We start from the raw sequence: 19,504 nt of genomic DNA, 5'->3' as shown, positions 1-19,504 counted from the left end.
ATTCATTTCCTCCACTCACACTTGGACTTCTTCCCCAAAAATCTTGGTGCTATCAGTGATGAACATGGTGATAGGTTTCATCAGGACATTGCTACGATGGAGAAACAATACCAGGGCAACTGGAGTCCATCAATGCTTGCTGACTATTGTTGGACACTGCAATAGGATGCACCAGACATTGAATACAAAAGAAAATCAGGAGCAAAACACTTTTAATTCTGTTGAATTTAATAGCTTATGCGAAACATAAAGGTGACTAAATATGTTACTGTCAGTAAACATATAAATGTCGATTTCTATATTTGTGCATACCCAGTAGGTACCTGTCACAATCAGTAAAACCTTTTCAGGAAGCAAGACTTAAAAAAAAAATGTTGTGCGGTGAAATAAGCTGAGAACATGGGAAAGGTTAAATAGGTTGTTTTTCAGAAAGAACAAAATGTTAGCAGAATACAAAATAAAATATTAGTGAGTACCAACCAAGGTAATGCGTGAGATTAAGTCTGAGTTTCAAATACCTGTAACAACTGCTAAAGAGTTGAAGGAAGAGTTTAAGAAAGCACAGGATAGTCATACCTGGTATCTTTAAAGATTTGGATTTGTTAAGAAATACAGCTGAGGAAGGTGAAGAGCTTTTATTAATATTAATATTAATGTGACCTACACCAAAGCCCATCTAATGTAATTACTGTTTCTGAAAATTCCCATTAATACAGTCAAACACCTTTCCAGCATCTAGGGAAAGCAGAAGAGGAATCTGTGGAATATTAGAAGCCAATCAATGATCTGTAAAAGAGGCTTTATATTATCCACTGCTTGGTTAGTGAGAATAAAGCCTGTCTGATCTGGGTAAAATAATTTAGAGATTACCAGTTAAGGGTAACCTGCCAGAAGATTTATCAGCAACTTTGCCTTCTTAAATTCGGTTATAATAATAGGGGAATTTATTTTCATCTTCAGAGAACTTAAGATATTCAGGTTCAGAATGGAACTCAATGAAAAAGTTATATATCCCATTTAAATTATTAGTAAGAAGCTATGCCTTTTTATAAATACAACAGATAATAGAAAAGTCATCACAAGACTAAGACATGTAGTTTATTAGGCCTATCTCCTGCAACATAGTGCCTGGATTATGTGTTGTGAACTTCAAACATTCTTAGATTGAAATCATAAATTCATTACAGTCAGGCTTAATCATGCAGGGGTGTGTGCACTCCAGAGCAGTACAACATGACGTTAGAGCGATTTCGTTGCCAACCATGCATTTGACAAAGATGTGGAATGGGAATGAGATACAAAATATAGTTTACTCTGGAAAGAGACTAGTTTTGGATAGATTTAAAAGGAAAAAATAATTAGCAGAGGGATTCAGAAAGCAAAGTAGTCAATCAAATTTAAGTCAGATGTGAGTTTCATTAGAGCAGATCATGAATGAGTTTATCAGATAGGGTTCATATGAATTTCTGACCATGCCAACAATAAGTTCATAAGACTAAACTGTCACAACTAATTATTTAAGAAAAGGCATTTAAAGCAGCCAGGATTTTTTTTTTTTAAAAATATGTTTTGATTAACATTTAAAATTGTAGCGATCTACATTTTAACTTGCCAGTTTAGACACTTTTTCTGTTTATTAACAATTCCTTTGGCTAACCTTGTTGAGTATTTTTATTTCTTATTCTTTTTTTTATTATTTCTTTCTAATTCCTTATTTTTGAAAGTCCTTTAAGCATGATAGATAGATAGATAGATAGATAGATAGATAGATAGATAGATAGATAGATAGATAGATAGATAGATAGATAGAACTTTATTTGTCCCAGGATAAATTTGTCTTTGTACAGAAGCTCCTTAAATAAATAAATAAAAAGATAAATAAATAAATATGTACACACACTTTGGTGTGAACACACACTGGAATGACTATTGTAAGAGCCAATCTTAGAAAGTTAAAGGTTTGAGTTAAACTCGTATTAATGTTTGCTTAACACTAGAATTACCAGAGCCTACGAAAAAACTCGTAATTCCGTCCCACCTTAAACTGCTTCTTAAATCCCTTCACACCTCTCCGCCAGCGTCCTTTGTTCTCTAAATGTGCTGATAAAGAGAAGCTAGGAGCAGCCGGCTATTCCATCCCCCCACCAATTTAGAACGTGCACGAACTTATCTCAGCTCATGCCTTGATTGAGTATCTGGGAGTGAAGTGGAGTTTTAGAGTGAAATAATAGATCGTTGTTTGGAACACACGCATTTCATGTCTGTTCCATTTCTACAGTAATCTGTGTCAACACATTGTTAAAACAGAAACTTTTTTTATATTCTAGTAGTAGATGACAAAATGTAGGCATAAACTATATAATGTATGAAGCCTGAAGTCCAAATAGCAAAGAAACATTTTCACAAGAATAACACAATTGCACTTTTATTCAAATATATAACTGCAGAAAGAAAAAGCCGCCTTAAAATGCGACATTGACACCAGTTTACTATAACTGACTCCGTGGTTCAATAGATACAGCCCCCGCTTGGGAATCAAGGGGTCACGGGTTCGATCCTGCGCCCCTCCCTTTTGAGAAGTAAACTGTTCTTAGTCTTACTGTTTTAGAAGAAAAACATACATTTGATTTCAGTCTGTAACAGCCGGTGCAATTTATGATCTTTGTAAAGGTTAGCTTTTTTTTTTTATTCACTTTTCACTCTCTCAGTCGCGTTCAGAATCAATCCATACAACCCCATCTGACACGGCTGTTTTCACTAAAGACGCGCTATAGCTCTGCAGTGTACCATGATGCATACTAACGCCCCGGTTCTGACACACAAACGCTGGCGAAGCTGCCTTCTTCGTATCTCACCGTCACTTGCTTTTCTTTTTATTCAGTTTTATTGAGTGTTCCTGCCAGTCCCGCATGTTGCTGTATGCTTTTTCTTTTTGTACTCCAGGACAGGCAGAGGAAAGAATGGTAAAGACCAGTAACCGGCGCTATATGCAATCATCAGACACTCCCCATCTGCCCGTGTCGTTCAAACACAGGAACATATATTGGTGTAAAAGTATAACAAAAGTGCACTTTTATTCAAGTGCACTTTTTCCATCGCCTTTTCCTGTAAGAAGCAGTGTACACACTTCTCTCTATGCTGTGGTTTCTATTACACACCTGAAAGAAAGACAATATATGTGAAAATATAATCGCACTAATGCAATATTATTTGAAAACGAACAGCGTCAGATCAGGTGTGAATTTATGCAGGAACTGGAAATTCTCTGATGGGACCTTCCCCAGGGAAGAAAGTACATTGTCAGGTGCTCATTCAGTGTAATAGAAACCATAGCACAGAGAGGTGTGTACACGGCAACAAGTACACGTGTCGTAAATGTAGGAAGGACGGTCCTTGGGTGTGTGGGAACTGTTAATATTTGAATGTGATGATTTTATATAGCACGGAATGAAAATCTTCACTTCTTAGCATTGCACCATGCAAGATGTCGTATCAATCGCCTACTGTATCTTGCTTTCTTTTTTCTTCGGTTATACAGGTAGTTTTGAATAAAAGTGCACTTGTTTTGTTTGCGAAATGAAGTGTCTGCGTGCACTTTTCGTGGCATTACACGTGTATTTTTTGAGCATGCCCGTTTGAGCAGTATAAAAGTATTGAAAAGTATAACAAAACAACGGGCAGATGGGGAGTGTCTGATGATTGCATATAGCGCCCGAACTTACTGCTCTTTACTATTCTCTCCTCTGCGTGCCCTGGAGTACAAAAGAAACAGAATACAGGCGCGCTATAGCTCTGTGCTGTACCACGATGCATACTAACGCCCCACCCGGTTCTGACACACAGACGCTGGCGAAGCTGCCTTCTTCGTATCTCACTGTCACTTGATTTTCTTTTTATTCAGTTTTATTGAGTGTTCCTGCCAGTCCCCGCATGTTGCTGTATGCTGGATATATTCATATGTATTGTCTCTTTCTTTCAGGTGTGTAATAGAAACCACAGCATAGAGAGAAGTGTGTACACTGCTTCTTACAGGAAAAGGCGATGGAAAAAGTGCACTTGAATAAAAGTGCACTTTTGTTATACTTTTACACCAATATATGTTCCTGTGTTTGAAGGACACGGGCAGATGGGGAGTGTCTGATGATTGCATATAGCGCCGAAGTTGGTCTTTACCATTCTTTCTTCTGCATGGCCTGGGGTGCAAAAGAAAAAGCATACAGCAACATGCGGGGACTGGCAGGAACACTCAATAAAACTGAATAAAAGAAAAGCAAGTGACGGTGAGATACGAAGAAGGCAGCTTCGCCAGCTTGTGTGTCAGAACCTGGGCGTTAGTATGCATCGTGGTACACTGCAGAGCTATAGCGTCTTTAGTGAAAACAGCCGTGTCAGATGGGGTTGTATGGATTGATTCTGAACGCGACTGAGAGAGTGAAAAGTGAATAAAAAAAAAAGCTAACCTTTACAAAGATCATAAATTGCACCGGCTGTTACAGACTGAAATCAAATGTATGTTTTCTTCTAAAACAGTAAGACTAAGAACAGTTTACTTCTCAAAAGGGAGGGGCAGGATCGAACCCATGACCCTTGATTCCAAGCGGGGCTGTATCTATTGAACCACGGAGTCAGTTATAGTAAACTGGTGTCAATGTCGCATGTTAAGGCGGCTTTTTCTTTCTGCAGTTATATGTTTGAATAAAAGTGCAATTGTGTTATTCTTGTGAAAATGTTTCTTTGCTATTTGGACTTCAGGCTTCATACATTATATAGTTTATGCCTACATTTTGTCATCTACTACTAGAATATAAAAAAAGTTTATGTTTTAACAATGTGTTGACACAGATTACTGTAGAAACGGAACAGACATGAAATGCGTGTGTTCCAAACAACGATCTATTATTTCACTCTAAAACTCCACTTCACTCCCAGATACTCAATCAAGGCATGAGCTGAGAGAAGTTCGTGCACGTTCTAAATTGGTGGGGGGATGGAATAGCCGGCTGCTCCTAGCTTCTCTTTATCAGCACATTTAGAGAACAAAGGACGCTGGCGGAGAGGTGTGAAGGGATTTAAGAAGCAGTTTAAGGTGGGACGGAATTACGAGTTTTTTCGTAGGCTCTGGTAATTCTAGTGTTAATTTGAATAGAATATAAATTCCTTTCATAGTCATAACTTGGTATAGTCTTTTCCCCCTATAGTTAGCAAGAGATAGAACCTTCTTACTATAACTGAGAAACAGTGTGATAACAGCTCTTTTTTGTTTAGAACAGGACCCAGTAAAGAGGGACTTGAAAGACCCATTTTAAGTTAGAAATGGGATAAGCATACAGTTTTCTGACCGTTTTGAAATGGTTCAGAAATGTTAAGTAAAAAGTAACGATTTGAGATGTAACAAGATTAAGCTTAGAATTGAACTTTTCTTAACATTAATTTTTCTTTTTTTTTGCTTTTAATTTCCTTATTTTTGTGTAAACTGTTTTACTTTAAAACTTAACTAAACTAAAAACGAAGATACTTTGTCTGTGGATTCATTTCTGCGCGTCAGGCTTTTGTTGAATCCCATTTTTTTTTAGTTGAAGCTGCAGAACTTTGATAATTTTGTGAAAAACGCAGCTACATTTTCTTCAGAAAACTTGCTAAGGCCTGAACTGGAATCTACCATCTGAGAACAGAGGACATTTCTACTCAAGAACTTGTCAACGAAGAAAAAGAACTGAATCATTCAGAAGGTACTGTGCTCTTGTCTACTTTCTTCGCATGATTATAAATGAAAGCAAGGTCGCCGCACCTTGAGAAGATTTGAGAGACTGTAATATTATATAGAAAGACGTCTTGAAAAGAGACATTTTGGATGATCAGATGTACTTTGGTCTGAGTTATTGAAGCTTTATTTCAAGGAAGTAATTGCTTTGTTGGAATATCCCGATTGTGACGAAATTGCTGTCAGGAAATGTCCTGTCATTTGCTCTAATTGTTGTCATGGCAATGTCTAAACAGAGCTCAAGTTAGATCGGCAGTGATCTGCGTTCAGACTCGAAGTCAGAAAATATAATTAGAGACCTTAAAGATCACATAAGTCAGAGGGAAGATAAGCTTTCCGTGTTCATAGCTGAGATAGAAAATCTTAAAAACATTCCAGAAAACCGCTTAATAGTGGCTAAAAGATTTGAAGATTTTCGTGCGACGCACAGAGAGCTAGAAGAACTATATGAAAAGCTAATTTCTACGTCAAATAAGGAAACTCAGGACACATTAATCAAGAGGTCCGTCACAGGCACTTATGCCTTTAAAAAACCTTGTGACTTTTGTAGTGACCAACATATCCTTGCTGAATGTAAAAAAATCAAAGAACTGCCACATAAAGAAAGAATTGACTTTTTAAAATCTAAAGGTTTATGTTTTCGCTGTCTCAAACAGGGTCATCTAGGTAAGAACTGTAATGAAAGAATGAAATGTCAGACATGTTCCTTACAGCACCCAGATATCCTGCACATTAAAAAGGACAACGGAGCAGCATTTAAAGCTACAGCTAGTGAGGTAACATCTACAGAAATGGAAACCAAGACTGGAACTTGTACCCTTACTGGGGCCGGAGAAGAATGCACACTTCAAGTAGTTCCTGTTAAAGTAAAATCTAAGAAAAGTGAAAGGTATGTAGAAACATACGCCTTTATAGACCTTGGCAGTACAGTAACAATTTGCACTGAGAAGCTCCAGAGACAATTATGCCATCAAGGGAGAAGAACACAAGTATTTCTCAAAACTATGAGTAATTATGATGATGATTCAAAAATGCTAACCCAATGTTCTGTCTATCTCATATTGACTCTGAAGTTGATCTTTTAATAGGAATCAACTATCCAGAAATCTTCAAGCAGTCACGAATCATACCTAGCCAAGGAGGTGGACCTCACGCCATGAAGGCTACACTTGGATGGGTAGTTGGTGGACCATACAAAGAGATAGATGACCTCGCAAAACAAAGTGGTAAGATACCTAAACATCCAATCAATCGTGTGTCAATAACAGAAATTGAAGATATGCTGCTGCAACAGTATAACACAGATTTTCCAGAGTGCAACTGTGAAGAAAAAGAGGAAATGTCGCAGGAAGACATCAAATTCATGCGCATAGCTTCAGAATCTGCAAAACTGTTAGGTGGCCATTATTGTTTAAATTTGCCTTTAAAGGATGAAACACTTAAAATGACGAATAACCGCTGCATTGCTGAACAGCGTGCTGTTGGACTCAAAAGAAAATTGAGCAAAAATTCAGGTTTCCACGAAGACTATAAAGCCTTCATGAAAGACATTATAGACAATGGTTATGCTGTTAAGATTCCTAAAGAAAGCCTGAATTGCAGTGAAAGCAGAGTGTGGTACATCCCTTATCACCGTGTGTATCATCCAAAGAAAAATAAGATTCGAGTAGTCTTTGACTGCACTGCCACCTACCAGGGGATTTCACTTAATGAACAATTACTTAAAGGCCCTGACCTAACTAACACACTCATTGGCGTCCTTACAAGATTCCGAAAGAAGCCAGTAGCCTTAATGGCAGACATTAAGTCAATGTTCTACCAAGTTAAGATACCAGACAAAGACACTGATCTTTTAAGTTTTCTATGGTGGCCTGAAGGTAATCTAAGTAAAGATCTAGAAGAATTCAAAATGACAGTACATCTTTTTGGTGCGACTTCTTCACCCAGTTTTGCTTCTTATGCTTTGCGTAGAACAGCAGAAGATGCCAGAGATACATTTCCTGAGGAAGCTGTTTACACCATTCTCAACAACTTCTATGTAGATGACTGTTTAATGTCAGTGACAACAGAAGAACAAGCAATAAAGCTGGCAAAGGACCTCCAAGCTCTATGCCTCAAAGGGGATTCCATTTGACTAAGTGGGTGAGTAACAACAGAGCAGTTCTATTGCCCATACCAGAAGAAGACAGAGCTCACGACCAAAAGGACTTAGATTTGAGCCACAGTCTCCTTCCCACAGAGCGTGCCCTGGGCATCCAGTGATGCACAGAAACTGACAGTTTCAAATTTCAGATTAAGTTGCAAAACAAGCCCGCTACAAGGCGTGGTATTCTGTCTGTTGTTAGCTCAGTTTATGATCCACTTGGTTTTCAAGCACCTGCCTTAATGCCAGCAAAACTTATTCTGAGAGACCTATGTAAGGAGAAATTTGGGTGGGATGAAGAAGTAAAAGTCAAAAACATTCAGAAATGGAAAAAATGGATGGATGATTTGCAGTTATTCACAGACTATAAAGTGAACAGATGCTTCAAACCTATTGGGTTTGGAACCATAAAGACAGCACAAATGCACCATTTTGCAGATGCTAGTGAAGATGGATATGGCACTGTCACTTATCTTGTTTTAACAAATGAAGAGGGCAAAAGGTATTGTTCATTCCTGATGGGCAAGTCAAGAGTTGCACCATTAAAACAGGTCACAATTCCAAGAATGGAGCTGACAGCAGCCGTTGTAGCAGTTAAAATGGACAAAATGCAGGTGAGCTTCAAATGCCCTTACGAGAATCTATATTTTTGACTGACAGCACCACGGTGCTAAAATACATCTCAAATGAAAACATTCAATTCAAGACCTTTGTTGCCAACAGAATCTCCGTGATCAGAGATCATTCACAACCTTCACAGTGGAGGTATGTCACATCTGTCCTTAATCCGGCTGATCAAGCTTCTAGAGGGCTAAGCATAGAAAACTTTCTTAAGAACACCACATAGTCACAAGGTCCAAGTTTCTTATTGAAGTCAGAACGCGAGTGGCCAAAAAGACCAGATCAACTGAATGATTCACTTTTTGAAGATGATCCAGAAGTTAAAATCTGTGCAGTTAACATGACAAAATAGAAGAGACAACTGAACCAATCAACAAACTAATCACTTACTTTTCAGATTGGCATCGCTTGAAGAAAGCAGTAGCTTGGTTTCTCAAGTTTAAAGACATACTGTTGCACTTAAGAAATGAAAGAAAAACATTTCAACTAGAAGCCAGTCAGACTAAAGGTATTCCAGAAGAACAAAAATCACTCATCACAAAGCACATGAAAAAGTATAAACAGACTTTAAAACAAAGTCCAATTTCTCTAGATGACTTAGTTAAAGCTAAAACAGACCTTATCCGTCTAAGTCAACAGCAAGAATTTCCAGAAGAATTAAAAGCTTTAAAGAAAAAGACTTGTGTTAAAAAGGACAGTCAAATCTATAAACTAGACCCGATCATACAAGAAGGAATACTAAGAGTAAGAGGAAGACTCTGTAAAGCTGCAATGCCTGAAGAAGCTAAACATCCCGCAATTCTACACAAGCATTCACTTGTTGCTTCTCTCATATTGCAGCACATTCATAAACGAATCGGTCATTGTGGGCGCAACTATGTGCTCGCACAACTTCGCCGGAAATACTGGATACCTCAAGCAAATTCAGCTATCAGAAAAATTATTTCAAAGTGCACAACATGCAGAAGATACAATGCGAAAGTAGGTCAGCAAAAAATGGCAGATTTGCCAGAAGATCGCCTAGCATCAAACCAACCACCGTTCACTAATGTTGGAGTTGATTATTTTGGCCCCTTCCTAGTCAAAAGAGGAAGAAGTCTAGCCAAGAGGTACGGAGTAATCTTCACATGTCTAACAACCATAGCTGCGCACATAGAGATCGCACATAGCTTAGACACTGAATCTTGTATCCAAGCCATACTCCGATTTATGGATAGAAGGGGACAAGTTAAAATCATGCGCTCAGACAATGGAACAAATTTCGTTGGAGCAGAAAGAGAGCTACGAGAAGCTATTAAAAAATTGGAACACAAAAAAATCAGTGACGCTATGATGCAAGAACAAATCAAATGGATTTTTAATCCACCATCAGCCTCTCACCAAGGTGGAGTATGGGAAAGACAAATCAGAAGCATAAGAAAGATGTTAAATTCAACACAAAACCAACAAACACTCGATGAGGAAAACCTTCCTACAATGATGTGTAGAGTGGAATCAATACTCAATAACAGACCCCTTACGAAGGCATCAGATGACCCAAATGATTTGGAACCACTAACACCCAATCACCTGTTATTATTGAAGACAAAACCTGAAATACCACCTAAACTTATTTCAGAAAATGAACCATACCCAAGAAGACGCTGGAAACAAATTCGACTTTAATCACAAAATACACCTTTTCACTGTGTCCTTAAATTTTTTTCTGTGGCTCAAATACAGTGCTGTACATTCTGTTGCTGACGTCACATTTCAACTTTTATCACACTGCACCCGCCGACTTTTTGCTAGTACTGCAACTTGCGCATGCGTCACATTAATTTCTGAGGACCTCCTCAGCGGATTCATCAAATGATTGCTGGGAACGCGTGGCAGCCATGATGCATGCGTGTATGCGTTCTGAGTGTGAAGTATAAACAAGCCCTTAGTGTGTAAGAGACAGGATATGCAGAATTGTTGATAATAGCACTTAGTTTTTATTTATTTTTCTCCTTTGCTACTACCTCAAAGTGGTCCAGAGTGTGTTATATAATTGAGCTTGCCCTTTTAACACTAGAATTACCAAAGCCTAAAAAAAAACTTGTAAATCCTGCCCACCTTAAATTCCTTCGCACCTCTCTGTCAGAGCTTTTTGTCTTATAAATGTGCCGATCAAGACAAGCAGCAAGCAGACTACTACCATTCCATCCCCCCACCACAGCAGAATGGGCACAAAGTGCTCTCATTCCAGCCTTTATTATCTGGGAGTGTAGTGCTGGAGTTTAAAAGGGGAATTAATAGATTGTTATTTGGAACACATGCATTTCATGTGTGTTCTCTTTCTACAATAATCTATGAAAACATAACGTTAAAACAGAAACTTTTTTCATATTTTAGTAATAGATAACAAAATGTAGACATAAACTATATAATGTGCTAAGCCTGAAGTCTAAAGATCAAATGAACACTTTCACAAAAGGTACAAGGACAATACAACAGCTTCCGTGGCGCAGCAGTAAAAACTGCTGACTTGTAATCGAGAGTTCTCCCGTTCGATCCTGATTGCCTCATACATTTGCCGTTTTGAGTAGTGAGCTGCTCTTATTACTAATATTATACAATAAAAACATACATTTGATTTGTGTCTGTTACAGCTGGTATAAATTTATAGAACTTTTTTTTTCACTTTTATTCTCTCAGTCGTAATCACAATACATACTACAACCAGCAGGGGATCTGATACTGTTAGTTTTTATTTGAAACTGGAAATAACTGTAGATGTATGTGGTGTTTTGAGACAATGGAACTGGAATTTCTCTAATATGGATGGATAAAAGGTGATACATGCAAACGCTGGTGAATCAACCTTCTTGGTATCTCACTGTCACTTTAATTTTTTTTTTATTCAGTGTTATTGAATGTTCCTGCTCACGATGAATTAGTATGCACCTTATGGTCCATGTTGTCAAAGCCGCACTTACAATAAACAGAGACATAGGTATAGAGAGAGTTGAGAGATATAGCAGAGCTGAACTCAGATGATGACGAGGGTTCTACATCGGAGAAAGAATGCACATCACACTTTTGCCATCACTGTACTTTGTATATAAAAGCCAGATCGAATGTTATTTATCTATTTACCCTGATTTATTTACTTACCTCCTACATCGTAAAGTCACAAGTAGACTGCAGAGCTTCCCGTGTACATTTACAAAGTACAGTAATTACAAAATGTGACATGCATTCTTTCTCTGATGTAGGACCCTCGTCATCATCTGAGTTCACCTCTGTTATAGCATGTCCTATGTGAAAATAGCAGTTTCACATGGCGTAGCGTGAACACGACTGGGAGAATAAAACTATAAAAAACAAAGCTAACCTTTACAAGTACCATAAATTACCACCAGCTGTTACAGACTCAAATCAAATGTATATTTTTATTCTAAAAAAAGTCAGAAGTAGACTGCAGAGCTTCCTGTGTTTGATCGACATGGGCATGTTAAAAAAATACATGTGTAATGCCACGAAAAGTGCATACTGACACTTTATTTCACAAGGAATGGAATGAGAATGCAGTCAGACTTCTTTTTTGTGCATATACACCATCCAGATCTAAACACTAGCATGGAGAGTCGCTAGCGTACTGAAGAGTCTATAGCTGCAGGTGGAAGCTGCCATCACTGTACTTTGCATATACAGTGGAACCTCGGTTTACGAGTAACTTGGTTTACGAGTGTTTCGCAAGACGAGCAAAATTTTTTAATAAATTTTGACTTGATAAACGAGCGATGTCTTGCAATACGAGTAGTATGGATACACTTTGTCTGCTGAGCGTCATGTGATCACAACTGAGCTGATGGTTCTTCTCTCACGCACGCATCTCTCTCTCTCTCTATCTCTCTCGTGCTCACTCACAGCGCGTCTCTCTCCTTCTCTCTCGCTCACGTCTCTCTCTCCTTATCTCTCTCGCTCGCGCGTGCCTTCCTCTCTCTCACTCTCTCTTTATCTTTCTCGCTCGCGCGCAGCGCGTCTCTCTCTCTCTCTCTCCTATCTCTCTTGCTCGCCCGCGTCTCACTCTCTCTCTCTCTCACTCTCTCGGGCAATCGTCTCCTATTCTCCGTCTGAGTCTGTGTGCCTCACTCATATAGTCAACATCCGTACGAGTGTATACTGTTTACTGCAGCATTGTGACTGTGTGTGTGTGTGTGCTGTTAAGTGCGAGTCCCCATCTTGCGCCCCAAAAAGCGCAAGCTGAGTCTCAATACTTTAACACCACCAGCCTTATTCAGCTTGAAACAGCAACAGCGCTGTTATTTATTGTAGGGGGATCTTTTTAATGTTCCTTGTATCACCCATCAACGGCAGGCTCTTATAGCTTCTCTGCCATCTTTTTGGATGCGCTTATACAGCGAACTGCTACAGCGCTGGGAGACTGCGATTGCTTTGGGACACTTTTCTGCGTGTCATCCCGTTGGGTGGAATCCCACATGAGTTTAGAAACTCACACCAGCCATATTTTTTTTAAAGGTAAAGTGCAGGTTAATTTGTTTTATGCATTTTAACTTTATATTTTGTGTTATTTATTTTTATATGAATAGTTTTGGGTTGTGGAATGAATCATCTGAGTCTCCATTATTTCTTAGGGGGAAATTCGCTTTGATATACGAGTGCTTTGGATTGCGAGCACGTTTCCCGAACGAATTATGCTCGCAAACCGAGGTTCCACTGTATACACTGGAAGGTCTGCAGTCTATTTGTGACTTTACACTGTCATAAGTAGATTGCAGACCTTCCCGTGTACATATACAAACTACAGCAATGGCAAAAGTGTGATGTGCATTTTTTCTCCGATGTAGAACCTTTATCATCATTCGAGTTCACCTCTGTTATAGTGTGTCTTTATGTGAAAACAGCAGTGTCACATGGGGGGATTGTGAACGCGACTGAGAGAATAAAACTGAATAAAAAAAAACAAATCGAACCTTTACAAGTACCATAAATTAACACCGGTGGGTACAGACTCAAATCAAATTTATTTTATTCTATTGTTTTTATTCTAAAATAGTAAGAATAAGAGCAGCTCACTACTCAAAACTGAGTCGTCAGGGGTCAAACTCGCGACCTTTTGATTACCAGTCAGCAGATCTTACCATTGCGCCACCAAAGCGGTCGTATTAAAGATGTGTCAATGTCGCACCCTGCAGTTATATTCTTGAATAAAAGTGTACTTGTTTTGTTATACTTGTACCTTTCATGAAAGTGTTTATTTGATATTTGGACTTCAGGCTTCACACATTATACGCTGTGTATATCTACATTTTGTCAATTATTACTAAAACATGAAAAATGTTTCTGTTTTAACAATGTGTTTACATACAGTGGTACTTGAAAGTTTGTGAGCCCTTTAGAATTTTCTATATTTCTGCATAAATATGACCTAAAACATAATCAGATTTTCACTCAAGTCCTAAAAGTAGATAAAGAGAAACCAGTTAAACAAATGAGACAAAAATATTATACTTTGTCATTTATTTTTTAAGGAAAATGATCGAATATTACTTATTTGTGAGTGGCAAAAGTATGTGAACCTTTGCTTTCAGGATCTGATGTGACCCCCCTTTGCAGCAATAACTGCAACTAAACGTTTCCGGTAACTTTTGATTATTCCTGCACACCGGCTTGGAGGAATTTTTGCCCATTCCTCTGTACAGAACAGAGATGTTGGTGGGTTTACTCACATGAACTGCTCGCTTCAGGTCCTTCCACAACATTTCGATTGGATTAAGGTCAGGACTTTGACTTGGCCATTCCAAAACATTAACTTTATTCTTCTTTAACCATTCTTTGATAGAACAACTTGTATGCTTAGGGTCGTTGTCTTTTTGCTTGACCCACCTTCTCTTGAGACTCAGTTCATGGACAGATGTCCTGACATTTTCCTTTAGAATTCTCTGATATAATTCAGAATTCATTGTTCCATCAATGAAGGCAAGCTGTCCTGGCCCAGATGTAGCAAAATAGGCCTAAACCATTATACTACCACCACCATGTTTCACAGATGGGATGAGGTTCTTATACTGGAATGCAGTGTTTTCCTTTCTCCAAAAATAACGCTTTTCATTTAAACCATATTTTGGTCTCATCCGTCCACAAAACATCCTTCCAATAGCCTTCTGGTTTGTCCACGTGATCTTTAGCAAACTGCAGACGAGCAGCAATTTTTTTTTTGGAGAGCAGTTACTTTCTCCTTGCAACCCTGCCATGCACACCATTGTTGTTCAGTGTTCTCCTGATGGTGGACTCATGAACATGAACATTAGCCAATATGAGAGAGGCCTTCAGTTGCTTAGAAGTTACCCTGGGGTCCTTTGTGACCTCGCCAACTATTACACGCCTTGCTCTTGGAGTGATCTTTGTTGGTTGACCACTCCTGGGGAGGGTAACAATGGCCTTGAATTTCCTCCATTTGTACACAATCTGTCTGACTGTGGATTGGTGGAGTCCAAAGTCTTTAGTCTTTCTGTAACCTTTTCCAGCCTGATGAGCATCAACAACTCTTTTTCTGAGGTCCTCAGAAGTCTCCTTTGTTCATGCCATGATACACTTCCACAAACATGTGTTGTGAAGAGCAGACTTTGATAGATTCCTGTTCTTTAAATAACACAGGGTGCCTACTCACACCTGATTGTCATCCCATTGATTGAAAACACCTGACTCTAATTTCACCTTTAAAGTAACTGCTATTCCTAGAGGTTCACATACTTTTGCCTCTCACAAATATGTAATATTCTATCATTTTCCTCAATAAACAAATGACCAAGTATAATATTTTTGTCTCATTTGTTTAACTGGTTTCTCTTTATCTACTTTTAGGAACTGAGTGAAAATCTGATGATGTTTAGGTCATATTTATGCAGAAATATAGAAAATTCTAAAGGGTTCACAAACTTTCAAGCATCACTGTAGATTGTTGTAGACATGGAACCCACATGAAATGCATGTGTTCCAAATAATGATATAGTATTTAATCTAGTCTATACTACTCTAAGCAACTGACACACAGGTAAACAGACTTGAGCTGAGAAAACTTTGTGCAGCGGTGAGGAGATGAGATAGCAGTCTGCTTGCTGCTTATCGAGATATTTACAACAAAAAAGACACTGACGAAAAGGTGCAAAGGGATTTAAGGTGGGACAGATTTATGTATTTTTTCGTAGGCTTTGGTAATTCTAGTGCTAATTGGCATGTTGATTTAGTGGGCTTCACTTAAAGTGAATTTACGAGCTCATAACACCACAGCATAAGAAATCGCACTGGCCATCACAGAGTTATAAAAGATAGGATGTCACTTCCCACATTAAAAGAAAACAGTCTCCAAAGGAAAAGAGCTTGCACTGCCACTTCTTTTATAGTTCCTCTATGTTCTGAGACCAATCCAACTTGTCATTAATATGGACCCCCAAGTACTTGTAGGAGTAAACCACCTCTACGTCCATTCCTTGCATAGTGACCAGATATAGAGGTACTTTGGTGTGGCAAAAGTCAATAACTAGTTCCTTGGTTTTATTGATGTTAAGATGTTTAAACTCACATACTCCCAGTAGTGGTCACCAGAAGCTGCATAGTGTAATGTCAGCTTCATTTTTATCTTTGGCACTAGACCTTCAGCATATTAGTAGCTTTCAATTTTGGCTCCTCTTACTGGTCCTTCACTGCTCAATTTCCTGTACTGCCATTTTTCTCTCAGAAAGAAAATAAGTGAACCAGTGAAGCATTTTTATCAGAAATTAAACATGTGTGGAGATATAGAAAAACAATCCAGTGATGTGATGGGTTTGTGTCAACAGATTGTGGAATTTAGCAGTATGCAGCAATGACTAGATGCTCTTTAAAAAGCAATTTTTCAGATTATGTGGGTGATTTGACCAGTGGTTTTTAAACCTGTTAAGCCAGTTATGAGAACAAAAGGCAACCTTTGCCTGTCTTTTTCCGAAAGACTGAAAATAGAAACTAAAACAGAAGGAAACGTTTTGCTGTAATAATAATCTGACAAGAACTGTTGAGTCAAAACCAGAGTATTGAAATCTAGACTAACCACACTTATTCACTGAAATAAGTCTGCACCTAACAGTCTCTATGCTGTACAGTAATTTGTTAGTGGTGTTTGTGACACAAGCCCTATGACTATAAGTTCTCCTTAACAACCACGCTAGATCCCCTAGCAACCCATTATTTTCAAATGGTGATATGCCTAGGCATATCACAAGAACCAATACTTTGGTACCAAGTCAATAACAAAATTTTTTAGTACCAAGTGATGGTTGGCACTGCACTCATGCATGACTGAAAGAAGACAAATTACTTCAAAAAGCACAATGGTAAATGATATAAATGCAATTAAAAACTACATATGGCTCACTGGGGTGATGATACAGCACTGCATCAACACATGTCAAAGAGAAGAACAGCAGAACCCATGTCTGGAAAAATTTTGTTAATGAAGAAGGAAAATTTTAGTGATTAAAATGCAAAAATACGCAGCATGGATTTTTTGTTATAGTCAAGTTTATCTTATTATGGAGTTAACTCAACAATAAATTTGTGAGTGCTTTGAGAGTGAACTTATGTGACTAATCAGATATGACTTATAATCATTTACATTGTAGTGTCCTGAATTTGTAACAGGAGATGAAATGATGGCAAGATTAATAGCAATTTGACACAGTCTCAATAAAAGAATGGGAGCTTCATATTCATTCTGTGTTTGTAATGAGCATTTCTACAGATATACAATCCAATCATACAATATTTTACTAACTGTTGTATATATTTCAGGGTTGTTGGAGAAATCCACTTTACTTAAATAGATTCAGTTATGGATAATTTTGACTTTTACTCCACTACATTTTACAGCAAATATCTCAACCATCGCTACATGGAAATGTATTACATTCTACAGTGACATAAACAGTTCATTCTTTTTTGAAATAACACTTTTAAGTGAATCATAGGCAGATCATGCACTGTGCATGGGGCCTGTGATCAGAAGATATGGGAGTCTGTGGATTGCTTGATTTTCTTGCTTGGTTTGCTTGACTTGTTTCAGATTACTTCTCCCACAACCCTAATGTTAACTATTGTGTAAACTAGGTGTATCATGTAACATCACTGAACTATAATGAAAAACTACATATAATATAGAATGGCTCTCTGGAGGTGCATGGCTTGACTGTGTTGGGGTTATTGCTATTTCATAAATTGTCAAATTAACGTCATTGACATTCATCTGTTGTGATAATTTTCCATTAACAAACAGAGAGATGGACTCAAGCAAAGCATGAAGAAGCACCTTGTGGCATACTTGCAGTTGTGTTCAGAAATCTAAATTTCTCCATCTTCCAGTAAGCTAACTAATGTTACATCAATTACCATTAGATAGATAGTTATACTAAAGCTATTGGTTTACTAAAGGAATGGAGTAGCATTATGTGTAATAGTTTTGATATTGAGTGTTTAACAGATGTTATCTGGTGTTACAGTATTTATTACTGCCATATAGACCTCGGGACCTACATAGACTCCCAAAGGTAACATATGAAGTACTCTGAGTGTTGTTGCATTGATCACATGTTTGTAAATTTCACAAACACATGGGTTCTCTTGCTTACAAGTTAGTTATTAGTTAAATAATGGAAAAGAACCATACAACCAGCTTTGACAATAAATTCACTTTAACTTCAATTGTTTGAACACTTCATTAACAGTTAATATTTTTTATTTTGTTAATGCCTTTTTGCTATCTACTATCACTGGAAGGACAAAATGAAATTTAGATAAATTTATAAAAGTAGATTATATGTAGGTGATATATTCACATTAAGTTTTAAATATCTAAATTATTTAGCTTCATTTTAACCTATATTTACTGCATTATGTAGATGTATTAAGTATGTTCAGTAGTAGTAGTATTTATTTCATATAATATTAATATTAGTAGTAATAGTAGTAGTTATTGAATTGTATATTATTGTATTCATTATTATTATTATTAGTAGAAGTAGTAATGGTAGTATTAAAATTGCTTTGGTTGTTGTATCATGTCACAAGTGATACTGTTGGCTATATCAAGTAACAAAGAGTAGCAGCACACTGGTATCATTGGACATTATTATTATTATTATTATTATTATTATTCATAATGATAATAAGGTCTTCATTTATAAAGGAAACAAATCAATTTGTGTATCATTGCCATTAAATACTATTGATGTCTAAATCTATGGGTTGCAGCAACCCTTCAAGTTACCATATTTTAAAAATTTAAGTTCATGAAGACATACTTGACGTCATTCTTGGAACAAGCATGTACAAGCAGCTTGACGATCATCAGCATCAACTCATCATGCGAGAACTTAATAGATTACTTTTCCTGCAGAAAACGTAAATATTAGCTAGTATGATATGTAACAAAGAGACTAAAGAAACCCCTAAACATCCACTTTCAAGTTTTGATTATTTAAGAATAACAATTTAATTTGATGTTGAAACTAATAGTTAAGTTTGTGATATATGCATCTTCATTTGTTTATTAAATTAAAGCTGTTATAAGAAATGCTGATGTAGAGGATTCAAAGTGGGTCAGAATGGGGTGGTGGTACCCCTAGAAGATTCTGCTAAGAGCTCCAGTTTGCTTAGTGGTGGCACTGATCATAAGAATCAATATGTGTCCACAAACTAATCAGTAGAACTCCCCAGGAATGCTAAAACAAAACCTCTTTCATTTAGAGCAGTATTTCTTAAACATGTCTGTAATGGGTCACCACATAATTTTATGGTAAAATTAACCAAGTTTGTCCAAGCATGAATTATGTATTGAGTGATAAACCATCTGCTGCCTATCATACTATTTGAAGCAGTGTAGCATGTGAAAAGATGCCATTAAGGAATCACTGGGAGTTTTCATTTCTTTGATAAGTTTTTCCACCTCTCATCTCACTACC

At 37.5% G+C, this 19,504-nt stretch overlaps 1 protein-coding gene across 14 annotated transcripts in view; it reads right to left on the bottom strand.

The window, feature by feature from the left end:
• adgrl3.1 (adhesion G protein-coupled receptor L3.1) overlaps positions 1–19,504 on the bottom strand; it is a 1,314,450-nt gene that overhangs the window by 166,016 nt on the left and 1,128,930 nt on the right. The window lies entirely within an intron of this gene.

The sequence above is a fragment of the Polypterus senegalus genome, chromosome 4 (genome assembly GCF_016835505.1).
Source record: "Polypterus senegalus isolate Bchr_013 chromosome 4, ASM1683550v1, whole genome shotgun sequence".
Lineage (NCBI taxonomy): Eukaryota > Metazoa > Chordata > Cladistia > Polypteriformes > Polypteridae > Polypterus > Polypterus senegalus.
Note: the sequence above shows the minus strand (reverse complement) of the source record. Positions and strands in the feature narration are given on the sequence as shown.